Source organism: Callorhinus ursinus, unplaced genomic scaffold (assembly GCF_003265705.2).
Source record: "Callorhinus ursinus isolate GAN/ISIS: 27379988/994484 unplaced genomic scaffold, GSC_fseal_2.0 scaffold5, whole genome shotgun sequence".
NCBI classification, from domain to species: domain Eukaryota; kingdom Metazoa; phylum Chordata; class Mammalia; order Carnivora; family Otariidae; genus Callorhinus; species Callorhinus ursinus.
Window position 1 is genome coordinate 35733205 of NW_027397067.1, and position 26022 is coordinate 35759226.

At 35.0% G+C, this 26022-nt stretch overlaps 1 long non-coding RNA gene across 1 annotated transcript in view; it reads right to left on the reverse strand.

Annotated features, from left to right (window-relative positions):
• The window catches only part of LOC141372742 (uncharacterized), a 202984-nt gene that overhangs the window by 120412 nt on the left and 56550 nt on the right, over positions 1 to 26022 (reverse strand). The window contains exon 2 of the long non-coding RNA XR_012378145.1: positions 2518 to 2595. This is a non-coding gene — a long non-coding RNA (uncharacterized lncRNA). The remainder of the gene's footprint in view (positions 1 to 2517; positions 2596 to 26022) is intronic.

Below are 26022 nucleotides of genomic sequence, written 5' to 3' on the forward strand. Positions count from 1 at the left end.
CTTCTAGCCTATAGGCCCTCTTAAACAGATAGGTAATACAAGGATGAAAACTTCATCATGGAGAGTTCCAAAAGGTGTTAGCTATATGAAAATATGGGTTAAAATCCAATTTTCTCTTGTTTCTGTGTTTCAATTTTTATCATTTTATAAATTTTATGGAGAATTTAATTTGTAAATGTGTTTTGTGGTTCCAGTGCTAAAACTCACCAAATAATTTGTTGAAGCATTGCTAATGAGAGTAGTATGACTGTCTACTGAAAGTAGAAAGAGGCATCTTGAAAACTCCAGATGTTCAATTACACATTTGCAAAACCTTATATTTAGCATTTCAATTAGAATGATCTACACAATGAAATTCCTGTCTTCATTTTACATACTTCCTGGTGCAAAAAAATGCCAAGCCTTAGAAGAAGAAATAGATACCACCATAAATACTTGGGAAACTATTTTGAAGATCCTAGTTTAACAAAACTCTAAAATCTCTAGTGATCTGGACCTTTAAAAGAATTTTATTTAAATATTAAATAAATAATGCCAGAAATGCTTGTATAGTCATTTGTTACATCTCTTTACATGGGAAATAGAGTACGTTTGTTTCATTTTGTGGAGAGAAATTTTTAACAAATGAGATTTCCAAATAAAGTTATATCAGGATGGGTAGAAGTTAAAATGTTTCATTATGTTTCACTATTATAAAAAGCAAATTAACTCATATTGGACATCTTCTCTGAAAGACAGAAAAATATTTTAAAACATTTCTTCACACTCCAGAATATTGATTGAAATCTAGTGTCAGTAAATGCAAGTAGTTCAAGTGCTTCGTAGACTCAGGGCTGGTTTCCTAGAGGCAGAACTCACACTCAGAAGTAGAACTCTTTCCAATCTTCCTCATATGCAGCCCACTGATGAATAGTATGTTCATGGAACTTAGAGCCATAGCCCTTTATACTAATTCTGTGTTCCTTTGCCGTTGTTTCTTCTGCTTCTGTATCACTCCCCCTATGCCATAATGTATCATCTCAGCATCAAAACTTTCACTACCATTTTTTATAATTTATTGCTCAATATTTTGGAAGAAGAAATCATATTCTAGTATACTAAATCTAAACTGATAATAAGACCAAAATACATAAATTATCACATTCTCTATGAATTTTTATGACCTAGATTTGTGTTAAAATATATATCTCCTTCTAATGCACTATATTGTCTCATTAGCTAAAAACTACCTTTCTCAACTCCATTTGCTTTCCTTTTAAAAGTGGGACACTCCTTTGTCTATTATTTACATCATCATAAAGAAAGTTTGGCATATTTTAACATCCCTCTGTTTCCACAGTGCCTGCCAACTAATATTCCTCCCACAAAATCTAAGTATATTTCTCTCTTCTTATGCTTGTCACAATTATCTATTAACTTTAGATTCACAACTTGATAATTTAAAAAGATTGTTGTACCAGACCCAGTTTCTTCTCAACTTCCTAAGTTACCATCATTGGGATATCAATCTGAATGAGTGTCACCATCAGAGATAGCTACAGGGTTAGATTCTGTAATTTGATTTTTTTTTTCTTTTACCATCTCTCTACTTTGGTAGACTTTTTGTATGGCCACAAAATGGATGAAGAATTTCACACTATCTTCCACATACTGAAATTTGAAATTTATTTGATCACAACAGCCTTCTTTTATCCACCTTTCAATCATTCAACTGAATTCAAATTTCAAACATAGGAAATTCATTACCTCTTTTTAAATCTCATGGTCTTCTAGTTCCTTCTTCATGCTTTCAATTACTTTTTTTTTCTTTTTGAGATAGCTCAGCTCTACATCAGAACCTCATATCCTCCCCCATGACCTTTCACTACATTTGATCTTGCCAATTCCCAACTGTGGTTCAAACCAATGGTCTATTGCATTATCTGGATAAAATTGCATAATCTGAAAAAACTGGTAGTTTCCAACCTCAAATAGACCTTCAAATGTTACTTGGTGGTCTCTCCACTAATTTCTAGTTGGATAAATTTTCTGTTTTCCTATGTGGTAATCTTAGCCATTTCCTTTTACTCAGCCAAGCAAAACCAAACCAAACAAACAACATAAACTGTCTCATATTAAAATAAACATATGAGACATGCTCAAACATAACTATAGGTTCACAATTCCTAGCTTCTTTCTTTATAGTCTCAGAGGAAGATGTGCCCTGTTGCAAGCCACAGTAATCCTATCTACTTGTGTCATTGCCCAGAAACGCCTCTATTTCCTCTGAAATGTGCAACCTTGTTATCCTTTTCCTTTCTCACCTTCACCACTTGCTTCTTTCAGTCACCCTAGAAATATGTTAAAATATTCCTATTCAAAAAATACATTGATATTTAAAATTCTCCCTTAAATGAGGAAAAGTGGAGAAACATGACAAGCCCTACTTCAGCCTGGTGACCACAGTTGGCATCAACAGTCATAAATCATGTTGATAGTATATAACCTTGATAGGATGTAATAAAATTAACACTTTACCTCTGTGATCTACCTTCCTCAAATCCATAATCCCAGTCTAATCACAAGAAACTGCACTCCTCAAAACTGCAAGTTCATCTAAAATAAAGAAAGTTAAAGAAACTGTCAGTCAAGAAGAAGCTAAAGAGAACTGACAACTAAATATAATGGGGTATCCGGGATGAGATCTTGGAATGGGAAAAGGACCTTAGGTAAAAACCAAGGAAATCTGAATAAATTATAGACTTTTAAAATATAAATATATCCATATTGGTTCATTAATTATAATGTATTACCATAATAATGTAAGATATTAATAACAGATTAAACCATGTATAGGGGCCATATGGGAATTCTCTGTATTATCTGCTCAATTTGTTTGTAAACCTAAAACTGTTCTAAAAAATTAAACTCTATTATTAAAATTGAAGCAAAAATGGTAGCCCAGGAGTTACTCCATCTAGAGGGAGGTGAAACAATCACCTATATTAATAATAAAGCTCATATTCACATTACCAATTGCAGCTTATGTGTGTAGCCATAATAGATCTCCTGACTCTAAACTTCAGTATTTGTCAGAATAATGAACAAAGTGGAGGTTAAAATGGAAAAATCCAGGCTTCCCCATGCTGAGTTACTTCTGTAAAATACAACATGTGAGGACAGAGCCGAGCAGACCATAACTGGTTGCTCTATCTAGGTAGCTGTCAAGTTAGGAGAGCAGAAATGAGTCTGATCTGCACCTTCCAGTTTCTGTTCTCAAAAATGCCACTGGCATTCAAGAGAAGAGGACAGAATGAAGCAGTTTAGCAGTGGGCCAGGATTATAGCTAATCAAGGTCTCTTGACACAGAAACAAGAGAGTGGGATTTCCTTCTAAGAGAGAGAAGGCTAATTCAAGGAAAAAGTCTTATAACATGTCTCAGTTACAAGCAATGGATAGATAGATAGATAGATAGATAGATAGATAGATAGATAGATAGATAGATGTCAATGCTTAGAGGGCTGACAACTAATTTGCAACAAGTCAGCAAAGTGAAAATTACCATCAAGACATTGTGAACTTTGGAATAAAAAAAAAATAGGGCAAATATAATAAAAACTTTTGAAAAATGGACTTTTATTTCTTTTCAATAATTTATTCTTTTGTTTTTTATGTAAACTCTATGCCCAGTGTGGGACTTGAATTCATGACCTCAAGATCAAGAGTTGCATTCCCTACCAACTGAGCTAGCCAGGTGCCCCACAAAATGGACTTTTAAATAGTAAGTTCAATTCTTCTTCATTATTCCTAATTAAACTTTTAGGAACTATGAATTGACTGATCAATGGAAACCAATTTTTCTCACTTACCAGGGTAAATTATTTGACAGCTTACTTAATTTAATTCTTTAGCAGAATAGTTTTTTTTGTTTTTTTTTTTTCCACATCTGGCAGTATTGGCAAGTTATCTTCCTCTTGAGCATCCTTTGGCTCACCACTGTCATTATAATCTAATGTAAACTACTTTTTATGTGTTTCAGTGCCTTCTACATCTCCAACAAATTGTACTTTTTATTTTCCAGTGTCTATATCCAAAGGACATAAAAAATTATTTAGTTAAATCTGTTCCTTGTCACCATTCAGGTAGAAAACAGAGCCACTGAATACATTTATTTTTCTACTTAGTTTAGTGTATTTGCTGATAGTACAACCTAAGGCTCATCCTCTTCTTCATTCATTGATTGTCAATGTCATGTCAAGAGCTTTCAAAATCTTCAAAACCTAAATATGGTGCTTCTTTCCAACAATGCCCTTTACCTACTAACACTGTGACTTACATTAATCATAGCTCTGCTACCAAAAATACTACTTCCTTTACTAGATAGCTTATCAATTATTGGGTTGAAATATTTTCTACTATAGCTATGCCACTAAAGATAAGATGAAGTAAAAATATATAGTACTTCTTCAAAATATATCAATGTATATAATATACTATAACTATTTATTATTTCTAGGGGGTTATTTATTATTTCTAGGTAAGACTTGATATATTAAGTGCAGATTTATACTCTGTGTCTACACTCTGAAGCTACAAATACTTTTGAAATATTGAATTAAGCAGAGTATAATTAGAAAGGTAGACTTCTCCTTTCAAAAGATATTTCAGCTTCAAATATTATAGGCATCTCTGACTTGTTTCTTAATATCAACCTCTATCAATTCTTACACTTCAACTAAAGTGATGTTTTTGAAACACAAATCTGAACTTCTCCTGATCTCTGCACTCTTCCCATATTCAAAACATTTGAATAATTTATAATTGTTCTTAGGTGAAGCTCAACATACTTAATATCTCATGTCATGCTCCCGCATGTACTCTCTGGGATCTCTCACGTGGACCCTCTTCAGTTACTGGACATCTGTTACTCCCTGCCATAGTCTTTACAAATGATGTGTCATATTCCTGAAAAGTTTTTCCTCACTACCACCACTTACATAAGATCTCATTTTCTTCCTTCATATCTGGTTCAAACTTCAGCATTATGTAAGATGTACCTAAATAGTTTTTTCACCTCATTACATGCTCTTACATGCTCTCAAAAAACCATGCTGTTCAATAATTAATATCAGTTTCTCCCACAGGAACCATTGTCCACCATTAATTGTCCCACACCAAGAATAGTGTGTGACTAATGAATAAATTAATTAGTGAATAAATAGCTAAATTTGATTGTAATACCATTTTTGTTCAGAGATGAACTATTGATCAATGGCAGTCACAAATAGATAATTGATAACTGACATAAGAAAAAGAAAAACCAGGGCGCCTGGGTGGCTCAGACGGTTAAGCGTCTGCCTTTGGCTCAGGTCATGATACCAGGATCCTGGGATCAAGCCCCACATCGGTCTCCCTGCTGAGCGGGGAGCCTGCTTCTCCCTCCTGCTTGTACTCTCTTTCTCCTGTCAAATAAATAAAATCTTAAAAAAAAGAAAAAGAAAAACCTAGGAACATGAAATTTCTATAATCTTTTTTTTTTTTTTTGCAACCTTAATATTTAGCCAGCTCTTTTTGATAACTAAGCTATGCTCTCAATAGTCAGAGCATGGAAAATGGAATTCATTCCATTACATTCCAGTGCTTATGATCATGATTGAGAGTATTAATTATATGCTTTTAAATTTCCTTCTTCCTTACAATGTATAGTGAGAATTTAGTTTTTGGCAAGTATCTGATAAGGCATGAGAAGAAAAACTATTTTAGATATAATAGGCTGCATAGTGTAATATAAAGAAAGATACAGTATGAAGGAAGGGTGATCTAAATTTATCTTTGACTTCTGGGTCAGAAATATATGAAGTTTTGGCTGGGTGACTGCAAATGAGCCATGTTACCTGAGTTTATTTCTATAAAAAGAGGATAATATCTATCTGACAAATTTATTATAACAAAAAATAAAAATATTAACTATTGAGTTGACAACATTTGAATAATTTACAATTGCTCTTAGGTGAAGCTCAACCTGCTGCTGATATTGGAGCAGGGTGAAACCATATTTCTCATTTATAGAGTAAGAATATCTCAAATGTTTCTGTTATCCAAAATAAACAATTCAAAATATTACTGCTTTTATATACAATTGACCATTTTTAAATATATTTTTACTTGGATTTATTTCTTTATAACTGACATGCTTAATTATTATTATAAATGAAGATTTCCTTTCCTTTTTTCCCACCGAAGATATTTTCTCTAGGCTATATAATCACTGCAATCTCATTAGTTTTCTGACTATCAAGAAAAAACAAGTGATCAATATTGAGTGGCCTGAAGAAAACCAATCAAGTTTATTCAAATCAATATGTCTAAACTTGCAATCATTTATCTGTACATTTGCAAAAGCACAAAGTTCAGTGTATTGAAGCTTCATTTGAAATTAGTAAAAATTACAGGAAACAGTTGTATAGTTGCATTTCATTTTAAATCTGGAAAATGAAAACAAATGATTTTTTATGTTTTCAATAAATAATCTGCTCTACTTTAAATTGTAAATGCATTAAACTACTTCTTTGAATATAACTGTAAAATATTCATATATTAATTAATTCTAAACTTGTGACTATTAGGATAGATGACATTGTTTTGAAGGTAACAGATTATGTATTCTTCATTTTTATTTATAATTTGGAAGTGGGTAAATATTACCCACTTTAAGTGATTTTTTTTTCTAAAAATATAAAATTTAAGTAATTTTTTAAAAAAAATCTTCAAAAACACTACCTGATGGAAAAAAGTAGTAAGTAGTGTAACAGTTTTACACTGTTAAAACAAATGTAACAATACAGAAAGCAACAGGTAAAAATAATCTTTATAAAATTGATTTCAGAAAGTATCCCAAAGTCAAGAGAAGAATAGGTAACTTTTGGAAAAATTTCCCAAATTAATTATGAGACAAAAAATTAAGTCCCTTTTATTAGTCAAAAAACTCCTTTACATTTTTAAACACTTTAGATACCTCAGATCCTTTTATATACATTATCTAATTTGATCTCTACAATAACCCTATGAGAAGAGTAGAACAGACCAACATTACATCAAAAAGGTTAAGGAGTATTTTGAAATTGGGCAACTGATAAGTAACACAAAACTTTCTTTTTTAACTACCAACATAGCACTTTTTCCATGCTACTACAAGTCCTTTTTATTAGATGTGTGTATGGATATGTGTGTGTATACACACACGTATATAGAGCCACTGGAAAAAAAAGATAAGCACTGTATTGTCAGAATTTTGATGGCGGAGAGGGGGTACTGAGTGTGAAAAGTGACTTCAAATTTATCATGAAACAAATATAGTAAAATTCACTGAAAAATGCAAATGTAATTTAATCATTTGGTCCCCAAACAAATTTAAACTTGTAATTTAATATATTTACTTATGCCATGTCCTCAAGCCACAATTCCCAGAAAGCCACCCTAAAGAGGACAAGGTAATACATATTAAAGGAAAGGAATCATGAGCTTAGGGAACTAAATATTTTATAACAGGCAGCAAGCATGTTGTTCTTTCGTACAGAATGAAACTCTCTCTTCCAAGGCTGTAAGCAAACTAGTCCCTTGCTTCAGAGGAAAGCACTATCTATCTCCCAGGGCTGTTTACTATACAAACATCTTTGAAAATACAATCAGGAATAATAGCTGTCAGTACTTCTGTTCACAACATGAACAGAAATGTAAATGGTCTATATGAAAGACCCATGTCTCCCAACAAAATCAACCCTTCATCTTTATGCATCTTTTATACCATCATGGCTTCTGGTGAATTTTCCTACTCCATCAGCCACTTGGATTAATATGGTTGACAAATTAATATGATTAATATGAGAACAATTTGTGTCATTTTTCTCATATAACACATTTAATTAAGAATTCTACCAACAGGACTCCAAGTAAGAGTAAGTCCAACCTGCAGTACTGACATCAAGCTCTTGTACTCAGCCAGCTGAACAAGTCCCATATACCATCAGAGTCTGTCTTAAATATCCAGATGGCTTTCCTCTTAATTTCCTGTATTGATCTTTTCATTTTCCCTAAGGCATTAATCCAAGTACAGAACTATGTATTAGTAATTATACCAACTCTGTCTTGCCATGCAAGAATGCCTAGGGGGATTTTATAATCCATAAAAAGTCCTTAGGACAGTGAGTTGATACTGATGCAAGCGTCTCTCATGGCCAAAGTTGTATTATTTCAGCTAAAGTAAAAAACAATTTTGATATTGTTTCTAATTGAAAAACTTCCATTGTAGGATTGACTATCTCTGTATACTTAATGAAGTCAATTATCCCTTTGGAAGCTCCCCTGAGTAAAAGGTAGCCTCATTTGAAGAGACTGCTATAGTCTCCTGAGAGTCACATAATCTACTGGTATTTCTTCAAAACTTGAAAGTCCCTCATAATCTTTGCTAAGCTATAAATCACTATAATTTGGGGAGGAAGGCAGGATAATGACAAGAAGTACAACATCAGGGGTGTACATGGTGTCCCTGGAAAAATAGGGGCTTTTACAGTCATCAGGACCCCAAGTGAAACTTATATCAGCAGGGGGCCTGAGTTGACAGTGCCTTTATTGTAGCCTCCCAGTGAGCTGATATTTCTTCAAGTTCTCATTTCAGTTCAAATAATTATGACTAAAACTTTTTGGGTGGAATTTCCTTAGGGGAACCAATCCATCTTTTCTGTTTGTTCATACCACCAAGCAGAAGGTATTTGTCTACCAAGGGAATAAGAAATAATTATGTAGTCATGGAGGTTGGGAAGATACCTGGAAGAACTGACAGCTATTTTTACATGGAAGGTACAAGAGCAGAAACCAGGCTCTGCAGTTTCTGACTGGCTTCTAAGTAAAATTAAGGAGAGTACTAATCAAATCATGGTCAGAGTTGTCTGGCAGGAGATGACAACAATCAGTTAAATTTAAGGTGTTTGATACATCAGTTTATGGGAGCCATATCAGAATGTTTTCCTTAATGAGAAATGTTCATGATTCTGAAAGACAAAGATCATTAATGTCCCTCCATCATCATACTTCACGGAGTCTGAGGTTTTCCTTCTCCAGGTACCACTGTGATTGTTTTCTCCTTCTACCCCCTAAAATTTGTTGTGTCCCATTCTGGCAGCTGTAAATTCATTTTTCTTCAACCATTTCTTAACTGAATCCAGACCATATATCCAAGAAGGACAAAGTTTATATAAAACTTACGAGATATTATGTCCACCATTTGGCCATGTAGGCTACTACTGAAAGATCCGGTGTAGGTTACTATTGGTATCCAGTGTACTCAACCAACTGCCATTATCCTTATGATCAAAGACCATGCTGATTCAAAAAGAGAATTCAGGTGGCTAAACAATAATTATTTTTAATTCTCTAGGGCCCATTTGACTGTATCCACTGTAGCAACCAGACTGGCCTGGAGTTGCTGTTTAGGGAAAAGAAAGAATTATGCCCAGGAATGGTCTAGATGGAATCTCACATTTAAAAAATAGGTCTATGTAACTCCCTATGTAACTTTCTGGGGACAACTGTATTCAATGAATAAAAAAAACTGCCTTACTAAAGTAGGCAGGCAAGTAGATTTAGAAGTACTTTTTATTTTTGAATAGGCTTTTTCAACACCAGAGACTAGGCAAAACCAGATGCCTATGGATGCTAAGAGGTACAGAAGATCAATAATACCTTGACTCAAATACCAGCCCACTGTTGAATGACTCTTGTAAAATAAAAAGAAGAAGAAGGAGGAAGAGGAGGAAAGGATGGGGAAGGAAAATGAGGAGAAGGAGGAGGAAGAGAGGGAGGAAGCAGAGGAGGAGGAAGAGGAGTCTTTTGTTTTCCTAGGGGCAGATCAAACAGCTAGGCTATTGTCAAGATTAAAAAGGCCATTAAATCATATGACCTCACTGATATGAGGAATTCTTAATCTCAGGAAACAAACTGAGGGTTGCTGGAGTGGTGGGGGGTGGGAGGGATGGGGCGGCTGGGTGATAGACATTGGGGAGGGTATGTGCTATGGTGAGCGCTGTGAATTGTACAAGACTGTTGAATCACAGATCTGTACCTCTGAAACAAATAATGCAATATATGTTAAGAAAAAAAAAAGAAGAAGAAGACAGCAGGAGGGGAAGAATGAAGGGGAGTAAGTCGGAGGGGGAGACGAACCATGTGAGACGATGGACTCTGAAAAACAAACTGAGGGTTCTAGAGGGGAGGGGGGTGGGGGGATGGGTTAGCCTGCTGATGGGTATTAAAGAGGGCACGTTCTGCGTGGAGCACTGGGTGTTATAATGCAAACAATGAATCATGGAACACTACATCAAAAACTAGTGATGTAATGTATGGTGATTAACATAATATAATAAAATTAAATTAAGAAAAAGGAAGAGCATCAGAGAAGAAATAAATGAAGCTTAAAAAAAAAAAAGGCCATTAAAAATGTAATGAGGCTCATCAAGGAAAGCATTGGCCAGAGCTATAAGAACAGTTAAGGTTTACCAATGAGTGAAACAATCATGTCCAACTTTGGTTCTGCATAGCTGACACTAAGGTGGAAAAGTTATACCAACCCAGTTTAAATCTTCAAGTTTTAGCTTAGTCAAACCATCAGTGAACCAAGCTTAAGAATTAGGGGAATCTCTGTGAATAAAGGACTCCACTGAGTCAGATGCCTAGCTTCAGGTGGCAGAGTGAAGGACAAATTTTCTTCCAAAGGGATAGCTGTCATTTTTTTTCAGATAAAGTAAATATGCCACTGAGGCCAAGCTTTCTGTGTTACTGAGTATACAATTTCCACTTGACCAGTGAATTTTGTTGAGATTTTTCTACTTGTTAGTCACTGAGTCTAAGTTGACCCACCTCAAAATGGGAATATTACACCAAAGAGTCACAAAGCCTCTATGAAGCAGGTTTTTAGTTTTGACAAGAGCTCAGTAGCAGTTTAATAGCTCCCTTTCAGATGGTACATGTCTAATAGCCATTTCAGAGAGGCAATAACTATGAATTCCTGAGTCTACCTTCCCTTGCCAAAGGTTCCAATCTACAAAACAATCATAGAGAATTTTAGTTCAAAAAGTCCATTATGGTTATGGGGCCCTAAAGTTAGAGAACATTCCAGGGCCTGCTGGACATCTTTCAACCCAAAGTATTTAATTGGACCTTAGCCAACAAATGTTGATTTATGAGATAGCCAATATAAAGAACAAAGTAAAATCCCACATATTATCTCTAATATCCAACATGACAAATAAGGTGCTGGCCTTCCTTTTTTTGTGGTGGTAGCTGAAGTTTCAGTCCTTCCTTGACTACCAGAAATACTGAGCATTATGAATCTGCACCTAGACCCACTAAGTATGCCTGCCTTCTGCTCTAGAAAGAGATACCATCTCTATATTCCACAGCTGAGAGAAAACCTGCTCTTTCAAGTTGATCCAGATTTATTAGCTAGCTGTAAGGGAATAAACTTCACTCAGACAATATGAATGAGACTACTAATTTTAAAATCATAATCCTAGTTTTTGAAGTGAGGCATAGTTTATTTTCTGAACCTATAAAATATATTCACTGTCTAAGTATCTGAACCAAAGAGATAAAACATCCCCATATGATAGGATGAACAGTGGGTGTTATCTGCAACTAATGAATCATTGAACATTACATCAAAAACTAATGATGATTATATATTGGCTAATTGAATTTAAATTAAATAAATAAAAATTTTTTAAAAAGAAAAAAAATCCCCTTTTCTTGAGAAATGAGCTTGATTGAAAATGTAGTTATGTGTTCTCAAATATCTCAAATGACACATTTCTCAAAGAGACACATCTCTTTGAGAAAACTCTCTGTGAATGGGTCAAGGAGAGAGTATTGGCAAACAGGATACAATGAAACACTGGTCTATAGGAGTATGGTGTACTTGAGCACTGAATTTAGAGATTAATTCAACATGTAATAGCCAAAGTAACATTTTATTTCTGTTTTAGGTATAATTTTGTGTATATTTATTTTGACAATAGCTTCATAGAATATTTGCTCAATTGGGCCAGATTTTGGAATTGCTTTCTTGCTTAAATGGCTCAATGAATTGATTCCATTTATCCCAACAATTAGTTCAAGGCTATTTTATTTTCCCCTGAATCGACTAGTTGATTTGTCTTCATGTAAATCTCAGTCCAAAAATATTTCTGCTGAATCAGCATCACCACTTCCTGCAGCTAGCCATGAAGCTAATTTCAGCAGAGGTTTGAAATTAGGCAAGATAATGAAATAGCCTAACAATCTGGCCCAAACCCTAATTTATAGTCTTATTTAAAATTAAGGTTGGCTTTGCCCTTGGCCCTGAGACCAGAGAAACACTGCAAGCTTAAACCTATCATTAAGTCAACCAGAAGAATGCAACTAAATTACAACTATATTTGTCCTTGGAATCATTCATTTTCCTTACTTCTCCTTACTGTTTATGCCTTGACACATCCATAGTCTGTGGTCTCCCCATCCATGTGTCAAGTCCACATGGGAGTGCATCTCTTCAGGCTGCTTTGTTCTAACACTGCCTCTGCACTATGGATTTCCTTCTCCCCTCAGCTCTCACTAAAATATATCCATCCAAAGAAAACTGACCGAAAGCATTTTTTTTTTTTAATCTTTGCTTTCCAGCTATCACAGAATTTTTCAAGAAGCAGATGCTAAAATAGAGTTAGGGGTACAAGATGTGTGATTAATACCAGAGCGATAAGGGAGAGGAAGTATGATGAGGCAGAGAAAGAAGCTGAATTGAAATGAAGACTGGACAAAAAAGACAAACAAAGAACTAAAAAAAAAAAAAAAAGAAAGAAAAAAAAGAAAGGAAGACTGAACAAAGTCTTGGCCAACCCTGTAGGAAGCCCTGGAGCAAATATTGCTCAGCAGATCTGTGCTATGTTGAGCCTAAATGACGAGAGCCTTATACCCCTACCTTATTCAGTCACCACATGCAGTCTCCTCTAAGAGATGTAAACTAGTATGCTGCTACTCCTAGAACTGTTAGCAGGAGGCAGTGTATTTTTTATTTTATTTTATTTATTTGAGAGAGAAAGCACACACAAGCAGGGGGAAGGGTCAGAGGGAGAGGGAGAAGCAGACTCCATGTTCAGCAGAGAGTCCAATGCGGAACTGGATTTCAGGACCCTGAGATCACGACCTGAGCGGAGGCAGACGCTTAACCTGCTGAGCCACCCACGCGCTCCCTGGAGGCAGTGTATTGAATCCATTCCCCACAGTGGGCCAGAAATCTTTCTGTGAAAGGGGATCTAGAAAGCATCTCTGTGTCATTCTGACTCATATGATCAAGTAATTCGTAGTGAAGTCCTGAGTGCTAATGATTTAATTCAATGTTTTCTCAAATGTATTCCTTTGAATAGATGTTAAGAGGTGTTTTGGAAAATGTTTTGTGCTCAAGTAATTCTATGAAACTCTGTATCACATAAAATTAAAGAATTTCCTTTGCTGCAGGATTTATCGTCCTTATTAATAGTAATGCATTATCTACTATACAATGAGGCATCAAGAGAAAAGTTATAGAGTGGGTATTTCCTAGCTATCTTTATATACAGAAGCTTTAATTTTCTCCAAATAACATATTTAATATCTTTCAGAACACTAATGGCCCACATAGCACAGTTTAGGAAATAGTCTAATTATAGGACATATATCACAAAAAAATATACAAAATTTGCATTTCTCAGGACAATTCTGAAAATAGTCTTCTTAACACAAGAGATTGACTTAAATGCTGTGAATGTGAGTACCGTGAAACAAGTGTTAAAGTGATTCTTAAGGACATAGTTTCTTTGAAGTATTCAAAAGGAGGATTCTGTCTACTCTGCCATGTTTACAGCAAAATGAACAAGGATAGGATGGGATTTGTGCTCATGGGAAATGGAGTAATGTTAATACATCAGAAAATTCTTATCAGTCTCCTTTGTGTTTTAGCCTTTTCCATTAAGGAGATTGGTCACCAAACAGGAAAGCCTAGAACAAGCACCATAAACAGAAAAATAGAATGCCATGACAGGTAAGGATGTACTAAAATTAATAGTTATTTTTATAAAAATTAAATTGCTGATAAACCAAGACTTTTAGAGCAGGGTAATTTTTTTTTTAAGATTTTATTTATTTGTCAGAGAGAAAGAGAGAGAGCACAAGCAGGGGATGTGGCAGACAGAGAGGGAAGCAGGCTCCCCGCTGAGCAAAGAGCCTGATATGGGACTTGATCCCAGGATCCTGGAATCATGACCTGAACCAAAGGCAGACGCTTAACTGACTGAGCCACCCAGGCATCCTGAGCAGGGTAAATTTTTTAAAAAAGACAAAGGATTGATTTCAGAAACCACAAACCTGTGAGCAAATCTGATTTCTTAAGAGAAAAATCTAGAATATCATATTAAACAGCTGGTTTGTAAACATTTGGTAAATACTTTAAAACGAAATTTCTCCAAAAATTAATCATGCCAAAATAATCTGATTTTATTTTTAAATAGTTATTTAATCGGCAAATTAATATAATATTGTAAATATTGTTAAATTTTAGCTGAATATTAGCTATACTAGGCAATCTATGATCTTCTGGTGGGCTACATAATAAAATAATGGCTGATATTATTATATGGGTCCTTCCTAACTGAATAGTTTCTTAAAAGAATATTGATTAATTGTTTATGCTTTTTTTGGAAAAAAAATTACACTGATGTGCCACTGAATTCTATCTTTGATCTTATTTTTATGAAATTTATCCTAACATGCTTGGCATTTCTTTTTTTTTTTTTAAGATTTTATTTATTTATTTGACAGAGAGAGAGAGCATAAGCAGGGGGAGCAGCAGAGGGAAAGGGAGAAGCATGCTCCCTACTGAGCAAGGAGCCTGATGCTGGGCTCCATTGCAGGACTCTGGGACCATGACCTGAGCTGGAGGCAGAAATTTAACCGACTGAGCCACCCAGGCGCCCCATGTATATATCAGCAACTTTGAAAATAGTGATAGTATGCTTAAAAATTCTTAAGCAATGAAAAATTAGAGGACTGACTTTAGGTCCTGACATCCAAATCCAAATTAGAAAAAAGCACTAAGGCTAAAAGTATAGCTTCAAACTGAGATCAATTTCACAGGAAGATATAATAATCTGTACATTGGTCTAATCAACCACTTGTTCAACTGTATATTAAATATGACCAGAATTTGATAAAGTTCATAGGAACAAGATTTGGAAGTTTTAGTAGATTACAAATTTAATACATTTCAACACTATAATGACACTGTTCAAAAGGCTCACATAATTATTACATGAAAATAATAGGATTGTTCTGTTCAGAGATTAAATTCAGACATTTTGCTTTGCCTTGGAGATCCCACATCTGGAATATGTTTAGTCTTGGCTGTGATATTTTAATAAGGGACTGACAAACTACAAATCTTTGAGGCACAGAAACCAGGATGTAATTGTGCTACATCAAAAATATTTGAGGGAACTCTTGATTTTAGCTTGGAGAAAAACAAACTAAAAGATTAAGGTAGCACTGGATATGCTATCATAAGAAGAAATTAGCTTGTCATGTGATGTTCCTTAGTAAAAGATAAAGTGCCTGTTTGTATGTTTGTGTATTAATTTCCTAGAATTACCATAACAATTTTTTTTCAAACTTGGTATCTTAAAGCAATGTAAATGTGTTCTCACAGTTCTGGAGGCCAGAAGTCCAAATTCAAGACGTCAGCAGGGTCATGCCTGATCTGAAGTCTCTAGAGACAAATGCTCCCTTTCCTCTTCTTTTTGGTGGCTGCCAGCAATCTCTGGCATTCCTTGGCTTACTGTAGCTACATCACTCCCATCTCTGTCTGTGTCATCATAAGCATGCTCCTCTCTGTGTCTTCATATGGTTTGCTTAGAAGGACACAAATTATTGGATTTAGGGCCAATCCTATTCCAGTATGACCTCATCTTAACTAATTAAATCTGCAAAATCCCTATTTCCAAATAAGGTCACATTCTGAGGTTTTAGGTAGACATTATCCTGGAGAAACACATTTAACACAGTACAGTCTGCCTCTAACCCCCACAAATTCATGTCTGTCCCATATGCCAAATATATCTACTCCATTTTAACATCCCCAGAAGTCTGAACCCATTTAATTAACTTTATACACCAAATTTCATCTGAATACTGTCAACTCAAAAAGTTCCAAATCTCATCATCTAAATGGACTTAAATCAGTTATGGGTGAGACTCTGGGTATGATCCATCCTGAAGCAAAATTCTTTCCCATCTGTGGACCTGTGAAATGAGGAAGCAAATTATGTGCTCCAAAATATAATGGTGGTACAGGCATAGAATAGATATTCCTAGTAGGAAAGGGAGAGAATAGGGCTGTATCATTTTAGTCTTTGCCTCTAGTTATCACAGAGCTGCCTTCTCTGTGTGTTTTCATATATAACCTTTGTATAGGGGGATACTAGTCATTGGATTTGAGGCCCATCCATATCCAGTGTGACTTTATCTTAACTAATTACATCTGCAAAGACCAAATTTCCAAATGAGGCCATAATCTGAGGTTCTAAGTAAACATGAATTTGGGGGAAGTATTCAACCCAGTACAATCTGGTTTGTTTTTCAACAATAAGTGTTCCAATTCATTTAAGGTTAGCTTTTTAAATTTAATTAATTAATTTATTTATTTTGAGAGAGAGCAAAAGTGGGGGGTGGGCAACAAGAGAGGGAGAGGGAGAGAGAGAATCTTAAGCAGGCTCCATGCCCAGCACAGAGACCAATGCGGGGCTCAATCTCACCACCCTGAGATCATGACCTGAGACAAAATCAAGAGTCAGACGTTTAACTGACTGAGCCCTCCAGGTGCCCCTAAGTTAGCTTTTTTAAACTACTGTTGCTGTCTACAGTGGTAATGAAGCTAGTCATGAACTAGCTTCCAGCCACTATATGCAAACAGAAGCAGAAATCCATGAAAGAACATCTAATATGTGGAGTTGAATTCCTGAACTTGATATTAGGGGAGAGATAGAACCGATTTGGGTAAACTTTAAATCGCTTTCTACCTTCCATGAGTCTAGTGAAGTAGATTTCATCTTCTAAATGTTCAGCTGAGATTTCTATGATACATAAAGATGAAAAAGTTGAGCAAGTGTACAATATTAAAAGTAAAACTTCAGTACTTTGGTTCTTGATTAAAAAAAATTAACTGCAGAAAACAGAGACTTCTTGGGGGATACTGTGACAAACAGACCCTAAGGTGGTCACTGTTTCCTAACCCCTAGTGTTCCTGCTCTGTATAATCCTCTTCCCTTGAGTGTGGGTGGGGATTGTGACTTGCATCTAACCAACAGAATATGGTAAAGGAAGGCTTTTGCAGATGTAATTAATATTCCCTTTGAGTTGCCTTTGAGTTAATGGTGGGTGGGCCTGCCTAAATCAGATGAATGTCCTTAAAAAAGGAACTGGCCCTCAGTGATGTTAGATATTTTCCTTGCTGGCTTGATAAAGTAAGTACTTATGTTGAGTAAAGTCCTGAGGAGAAGGAACTTTTGGAGGCCTATAGGCCTGAAGGCAGCCTCTAGAAGAAATCCAGAAAAAAACAGTTACCTCACAAGAGGAGATGATGTGATGTTAAGACAGGAGAGATTGGAGTCAAGTGGCCACAAGTCAAGAACGCCAACAAATGCAAACAGCCACCAGACACTAGAAGAGGCAAGGAAGAATCCTAGCTTATAGCCTGCAAGAAAGTGCAACCTTACCAACACCTTGATTTCAGACTTTTGGCCTCCAGAACTATGAAAGAATAAATTTCTATTGTTTTTGTTGTTGTTGTTGTTTATTTTTGTTTTTGTTTTATAGAGAGGAAGAGAGAGAGAATCTTAAACAGGCTCCATGCTGGAGCCTGATGCAGGGCTCGATCTCACAACTCTGAGATCATGACCTGGGCCAAAATCAAGAGTCTGATGCTTAACCAACTGAACCACCCAAATTTCTATCGTTTTAAGCCACCAAATTTGTGGTAACTTGTTAGAGCAGCCACAGGAAACAAATATAAAAATGGATTTTGCTAACAATTTCAATGAGCTTGAAAGAAGTTTCTACCCTAGTTGTTTTCCGAAGGAGAATGCAGCTTGGACTACACTGATTACAGCCTGTGAGACCCTGAGCCAAAGACCCAATTAAGCTGTATCCAGACTTCTGACCTATGGAAATTGTGAGGAAACAAATGCATGTTATTTTAAGCCCTAAATTTGTAGTAATTTTCTATGCAGCAATTGGGAACTAATACAAATGTGACTTGTAGTTTTGCCACATATCTATGTTTATTTCCTTTGAATTGATTAACAATGAATTATTTGAAGCTTTCCACCCTTGATAATTCTTATTACTATGAATAGCATATATCTAAGTAATTGGTTTAAGGCTAATAGTCCAACTGCTATAAACAGAATACAGACATACATATTACACTGGGTCTAATTAGCACACTGTTCTAACAAGATACAGAAGAATATAATTAAATTACTGTATATTCAATCTCTTGTGAAAGAAAGAAAAGAAAAAGGAGGGAGGGAAAGAGGAAGGCAGATACAGGGCAAAATCTGCAGTTTTGATCCATATAGGTCTGAGTTGATGCTCGTATTTCCAATGTTTTCTGTAGCCTATAAGAAGCTACATTTCTCCTAGTTTCCTTACTCATAAGATGGGGATAATAATAGTAACTACCTCAGAAGGCAGTTTCATGTATTAAATGAGATCATTTATGAAAAGAATTTAACAGAGTCCCAAGAACAGAATAAGTGTTCTGTAAATATCAGTGCTCAACATCAGCATTATAACACATTTCATTTTTAAAAATCAATTGAATATATACATTGTTTTCAGCTCTCATATCTGAACAGTAGACGACTGAGTAGTTTTTATGACCATCTTTGGAGACTCTCTGCACTCCTGGTTTTGGGAAAGCCTTGTCTTCATGGATTGATGGAATAAAAGTGTTTTCATTTTACATGTTATTGATTTTAATATATTGACCATAATTGCTGCTCAGTGTTTCAAAAATTAATTTTGTTGAGTCGAAATAATAATGGCATTCTAGAAAGTACAAACTACATTGGTTGGAGTTTTTGGTCAAACTTTAAAAGGATAATTTCACTTTCTTCTTCCTCACTATACCCATGTAATGGTTTCATTCTCCTTTGTATTACAGTGCATTATGGAGAGATAAGCAAGCCTTTTTGTGTTCTGCATAATTCAAGCAAATCAATTGTTTTTCCCCAAAAAAACATTTTGAAGTTCTACAAAATACACATTGACATATTATAGTTACTTTTCTTTTAATTGAAAACCCAAGTGTATACTATAGGAAATCTTTTTCACACGTGAATGACTCATTTGTACCCAAATCATCATTTGGTAAAGCTGTTTGATGTTTTAAAACTGTGATTTTATGGCAGCTTAAAAAAAAATATTTTTGCTAGTCAGACATTAATCTAAGCCCTCCAGGCTCAATTTCAGATTTGAATGTCAAGTCTCAAGGTTTGATTATCAGCCTTGCAAACTTTCTTCCCCAATGGTCTATCTACATAAAATATTTATACTACATGATATCAGAGCTGATCCCATACAAAGAAAGATTATGATTCTTAAGTTATCAAAAAATGCACTCTCAACAAAGGCTGCTTAATATTCTAGCATATTATCTCATAATAGAAGCCATGATATTCCATTTTTTTACCATGGCCCTCAGTCATAAACACATTTCATAAACACACATACACACATCTGCCTATATATAACCAAAACAAAATTATAATGAAGCAATTCCTAAACTTACAGATAGGTAAGTGTGCCCTGATATTTTCTTATTCATTCTGTTCTATTGTATTCTACTCCATTCTATTCTATTTAAAATAAAATGCTTATTTTAAATAGATCACCAAATTGGATTTCTGACCCATCTATGGTTAAACCTATGACCATGGGTTAAACTTACAGGTCAAAAGAGGCAATGAAATGTGAGGCCAACACCAAACAATTATTCAACATTATTGCCAAGAAGCAGCCAATCAGTTCACCCTATACAAATGTTATAAAAAGATGGATATCTGGTGTCCAGAAAGAGGAAAGCATCATTCTGAACAATACCGAGCAACAGAGTGTGAGAATGTCTGTTGTTAGAGCAATTGGTGGCAGTTTTCTGTCCTAGAGACCAGACTCCCTCAGAGGTCTGCCCTCTCCAGGTATATGTTGAAGGTGATTCTGACTTATGCCTGTTGACCCAGAGTATAGCTCTTTTCTGTATTTTTCATTTTAATCTTTTTTTAATATTTTATTTATTTATCTGCAGACAGAGAGTGAGCACAAGTAGGCAGAGCAGCAGGCAGAGGCAGAGGGAGAGCAGGGAGCCTGACATGGGGCTCGACCCCAGGACCCCAGGACCATGACTCAAGCTGAAGGCAGATGCCCAGCAGACCGAGCCACCCAGGCGCCCCCATATTTTTCATTTTAAAGAAGTGTTACAATTAGTAGCTGCAATAGAATGTTCCAAGATGGTATAATAACATAAAGGATTGGATTTTCCAGTAAGACTTACATAAATCCAAGATTTTACTTAGTATATAGATTTACTAATAATTTTAAGGCATAAGCAATTGCAAAGTACTGGCACAGTAGGAAGGGCCTTAGTTCTCCAACACACTCCCAGGTCCTTTCTTGCTGCAACATGATGCACTCTGGTGCCAAATATACAGTATCTTATATAGAAGGAGCCATTTTAATCAGGAAACATCTCCATTTATCCTTATATAATTGCATGTCTTCTGTGGCATTTCTCAGGGAGCCATACCCCATAAATCTGTAGATTCCAGGTTTGTATACCATAAGCAGTCCTGGATAGATGAGGCATATACAGTTAAAAGCATTCCAAAGATAAAGACTCTCCAGCAAAAACCATTATTTTGTTTGCCAGTAGGATGACATTGCCATGTTTATAAAGAGACTTGACAGGGTCAACTTCTTTCTCCTTTGAGGATGCCTCCCTCTACTTAAGAGAAAATATAGATTGCAGACCAGCATGTTAACCATTTATTTCCCAGATGTCTTTGATGAGCCTCTATTTTGTACATCCAGGTTCTGTCATGTTCTTGTCTAATAACATGTGAGATGTATGTAGTAACAGTCCTCAGTTTAACCAGAGTTAAATGGGAAAGTCTGCAGGAGGGAATCAGGCTCACTTTTCTTGATGTGATCTAGACTTAGCATCATATTTAACACTTCCCTTCCAAGAATGGCTGATAAAGTTCTTTTTTGGCATAAAAAGCCAGGAAAAGTTAGTATCTTCTGGTCATTAGTGGGGATCAGAGAAGTGTTCAATGCTGCTGCACCTTTTGGCTACTTGATGTGCCAGCCAGTTGCATGGTGGCTCATGCCAACTTTGTGAGATGCACAAAACTATCATCCCCTTGTCTGTGGTGTCAGTGGAAAATGTGTCATGCATATGAGAAATAAATGCTGAGCAGTCCTATATTGGACTGTGTCTACATATCTTGCTACAGATGTTTTGTCATGTATTCTATGGTTAACATCTAAAATATATTCTACTTTTTTTTTATTGTTATGTTAGTCACCATACAGTACCTTCATTAGTTTTTGGTGTAGTGTTCAATGATTCTTAATTTGCATATAACACCCAGTGCTCATTACAACACGTGCCCTTCTTGAAAAACAAACTGAGGGTTCTAGAGCGGAGGGGGATGGAGGGATGGGTTAGCCTGGTGATGGTTATTAAAGAGGGCACGTCCTGCGTAGAGCACTGGGTGTTATGCACAAACAATGAATCATGGAACACTACATCAAGAACTAATGATGTATGGTGATTAACATAACAATAAATAAATAAATAAACAACACGTGCCCTTCTTAAACCCATCACTGGGCTACCCCATCCTCCCACCCCTCTCCCCACTGAAACCCTCAGACTGTTTCCCGGAGTCCATAGTCTCTCATGGTTCGTCTCCCCCTCTGATTTCCCCTCTTCAGTTTTCCCTTCCTTCCCCTAATGTCCTCCATGCTATTCCTTAGGTTCCACATATGAGTGAAACCATATGATAATTCTTTCTCTGCTTGACTTATTTCACTTAGCATAATCCCCTCCAGTTCCATCCATGCCGATGCAAATGGTGGGTATTCATCCTTTCTGATGCCTGAGTAATATTCCATTGTATATATGAACCACATCTTCTTCATCCATTCATGTGTTGAAGGGCATCTCGGCTCCTTCCACAGTTTGGCTATTGTGGACATTGCTGCTATAAACATTGGGGGAAGCATGTGCTCCTTCTTTTCACTACATCTGTATCTTTTGGGTAAATACCCAGTAGTGCAATTGCTGGGTCATAGGGTAGCTCTATTTTTAACTTTCTGAGGAACCTCCACACTGTTTTCCAAAGTGGTTATACAAGCTTGCATTCCCACCAACAGTGTAAGAGGGTTCCCCTTTCTCCACATCACCTCCAACAATTCTTTTTTCCTGCTTTGTTAATTTTTGCCATTCTAACTGGTGTAAGGTGGTATCTCAATGTGGTTTTGATTTGAATTTCCCTGATGGCTAATGATGTTGAACATTTTTTCATGTGTCTGTTAGCCATTTGTATGTCTTCTTTGAAGAAGTGTCTGTTCATGTCTTCTGCCCATTTTTTGACTTGATTATTTGTTTTTTGTGTGTTGAGTTTGAGTTCTTTATAGATCTTGGATACCAGCCCTTTATCTGTAATGTCATTTGCAAATATCTTCTCCCATTCTGTGGGTTGCCTCTTAGTGTTATTGACTGTTTCCTTTGCTGTGCAGAAGCTTTTTATCTTGATGAAGTTTCAAAAATTCATTTTTGCTTTTGTTTCCCTTTCCTTTGTAGATATGTCATTCTACTTTTCATTAACACTTATTTTGCAATAAACTTTTAATGCAACTATGAGCCTAAAAAGTGCATGTTCAATTTAAAAAATAGAGAATTTTCATTTCTAAAGAAAATTGGTAATTGTCATTTAACATATTTAACATACACTAAGGTAAGAGGGGGGAGGCATAGTGGTATTACAGATCAAATGAAGACATTTACCAAAGAAGCTTTAGCATTTAATTGAAAAGTTAGTAAATATTTTAAGATTATTTCTAAAGGTGAGATTTTTTAAATACAGCTGTAGATTTCATATTTAATAGTACTCTGTGAAGATAGGATTTTCATTTAGCTCAAATGATAGTTTTTTAAAATTTTGTTCATTTACTTATGCATGAATTATGAAGCAATTGCTATTAATATGATTGCCTCAGTAGAAAAAGAACATAAATATTTAGATGATTCAAATTTTATATCAGAGTCAAGAGATGCTTCAAATAGAAAATCAATTTATTTGTTATTTCATTCTGTTTAAGTTAAATATATAATATTATTGTAAATATGTTTCTATAGTAATTAGAAAGTTCAACATTGAAGATAAAATGGTTTTGCAATGATAATAAAATTTTTGGTGATATCAGCTTCATGGCAAAAAGAATATCCCTAATAAGTTAAATGAACATGAAACTCCTTATTCTATGCAGAACTCCTAATTATAAGCCAAAAATCTGCAATATTCTATCAATAGAAACCACTATGTCCAAAATTTCATATATTTTACATATATTCAAAATAACTATAGAACTAAATTACAAAACAAAGCTGAATTCTGTAAACAATTTTCAGAAAGAGGGCATTTCATTGTAATTTTCTCTTTGCTGCTTTTCATCAGTTAGAACATAGACATGTTTGAACCTTTGAGAAGCTGTAAGTTAAAACTGTTTCATGTGTCTTCTAAATTTTTTTATGTCTTTTTTATGTATTCTAAATTTTAGTTGCATTTATTCATAATGAATTGGCAATTTGTAATTAAAGTAATCCACAAAGAGAGTGGCAAAAATAAACAATCCTTAAGTTTTGAAGCTTTTAGCAAATTTTAGCAAATTCAGTATCAAAAAGATATTTGAAAATAGCAAAATATTCAAATTTATCAAGAAGAAAGCAAATGATAAATTCTGAAATGAAATACACACTTAATTTGGAAATTCTATAATTGTGCTTCAGAACATCTTGCTTTTTTAGGAAAAAAATTTGACAGAGAAGTTTTTTTTTTTTTAAGATTTCTTTATTTGAGAGAGAAAGAGAGCAGGAGTGTGGGGGGGGTGGGGGGGCCTTAATGGACAGAAGGAGAGGGAGACAGACAATCTCCAGCAGATTCTCTGCTGAGCGTGAAGCGCTATGCAGGGCTCGATCCCATGACCCTGAGATCATGACCTGAGCTGAAATCAAGAGTGGTATGCTTAGCCAACTGAGCCACCCAGATGCCCCAGAGCACTTATTTTTAAGTGTATAAATTGATCATCTACACTGAAAATGGGTAAAATTGAGAAAGTCTATGATTTTTTAGCCTCAACATTTGGCAGACCATTCAAAAGAGTCACAAATAGAGAAAACATTTAATAAGATTTGTTTTTAGAAAATTACCAAGAACAAATATTCAAGATAGTGACAGAGACATTTGACCTAATATAGTCACACATTAATTTAAAAAAAATAAAATTAGAATTTTAATATATTACTTTTAGGAGATTTGCTCTGAGGTTATAAGGCACCTTTAGAGAGATTATATTCTCAATTAGAAATATGATGATTTACAAAAAAGATTTTAAAATTTCAAATATATCACTCATAAAATGTAATTATTAAAAAGTTGCAATTTCATCAAAGATTTAAAACTGAGGCCATATTAAAAACACACTCATTAAAGAAAATATTAGAAAAAATATAGCTAAGGAATTGATCAAATAACATGAATACATATGAATAATAATTATTACACTTATGTTTGTAAAATTCACATAATCAGTAAAAATAAGGTTTTTTTACTCTAATGTATATGAATATTCATTTTTAATTTTTTATTAATAATTTTTTCAAGTCATTATTAAATAGAATAATTTTATATGACAACCACTAAAGACAAATTTGTTGACTAACCAATTAATATTTCAAAATATTATTTAATTATTTTAATGCCCTCATTCACTCTTAAAATATCCCACCTGGAATGTACATATTACAAAGGCTCTTAAAGTGTGTCTCTGCAGGATATTCTGTAAAAAAGTGTACTTCACAGTCATAGAATTGGAAAACATTTTATTTATATGCCTTCCCTTGAAGATTCACAACCTGAATAATACAGTCATTGTTCTAAGAAGTTCTTCAGCAATTTATTAAATTTGATTTAATCAAGACATTCCCAAATACGTTTGAACACAGATAAAATTACGTCTATCTAACATCTATGTAACATTTCTGAAATCAATGTTCTTTTTTTGGTCTTTTTTTAAAAGATTTTATTTATTTTTGAGAGAGAGAGAGAGAGAGAGAGCACATGTGTGGGAGCCCAGGAGCAGGAGGGGGAGGGGCAAAGGGAGAAGGAGAAGCTGGCTCTCCACGGAGTAATGAGCCTGATGCTTGGACTAGATCCCAGGATCCCAGGATCATGACCTGAGTGGAAAGAAGACATTTAACCAACTGAGCCACCCAGGCACCCCCTGAAATTAACATTCTACAGAACACATTTTGGATGCTAGAAGAGCATGATCTTTATGCATTCTGGCTGGTTATCTCAGTGATATAATTCATTTGCATTTTTGTGTGTTGGCTGAGAAATTTACCCAATAATTACATGCATATACTAAAAACTATCCTCAATATGAAAAAAATTCCCAGAGAATGATGAATTCCCATGAATGATGAATTATATGGCAGATGTGGAGGGTATATCTATTTATGAATAGCAACATGGAATCAAAAAGGTTAAATAAGATGTGCAAGTCCAAATAATCTTTTAGATGACACAACTAAATATGAATTCCTCAAATTCTCAGCAAGGTATGTCATACCTGGCTATTTTG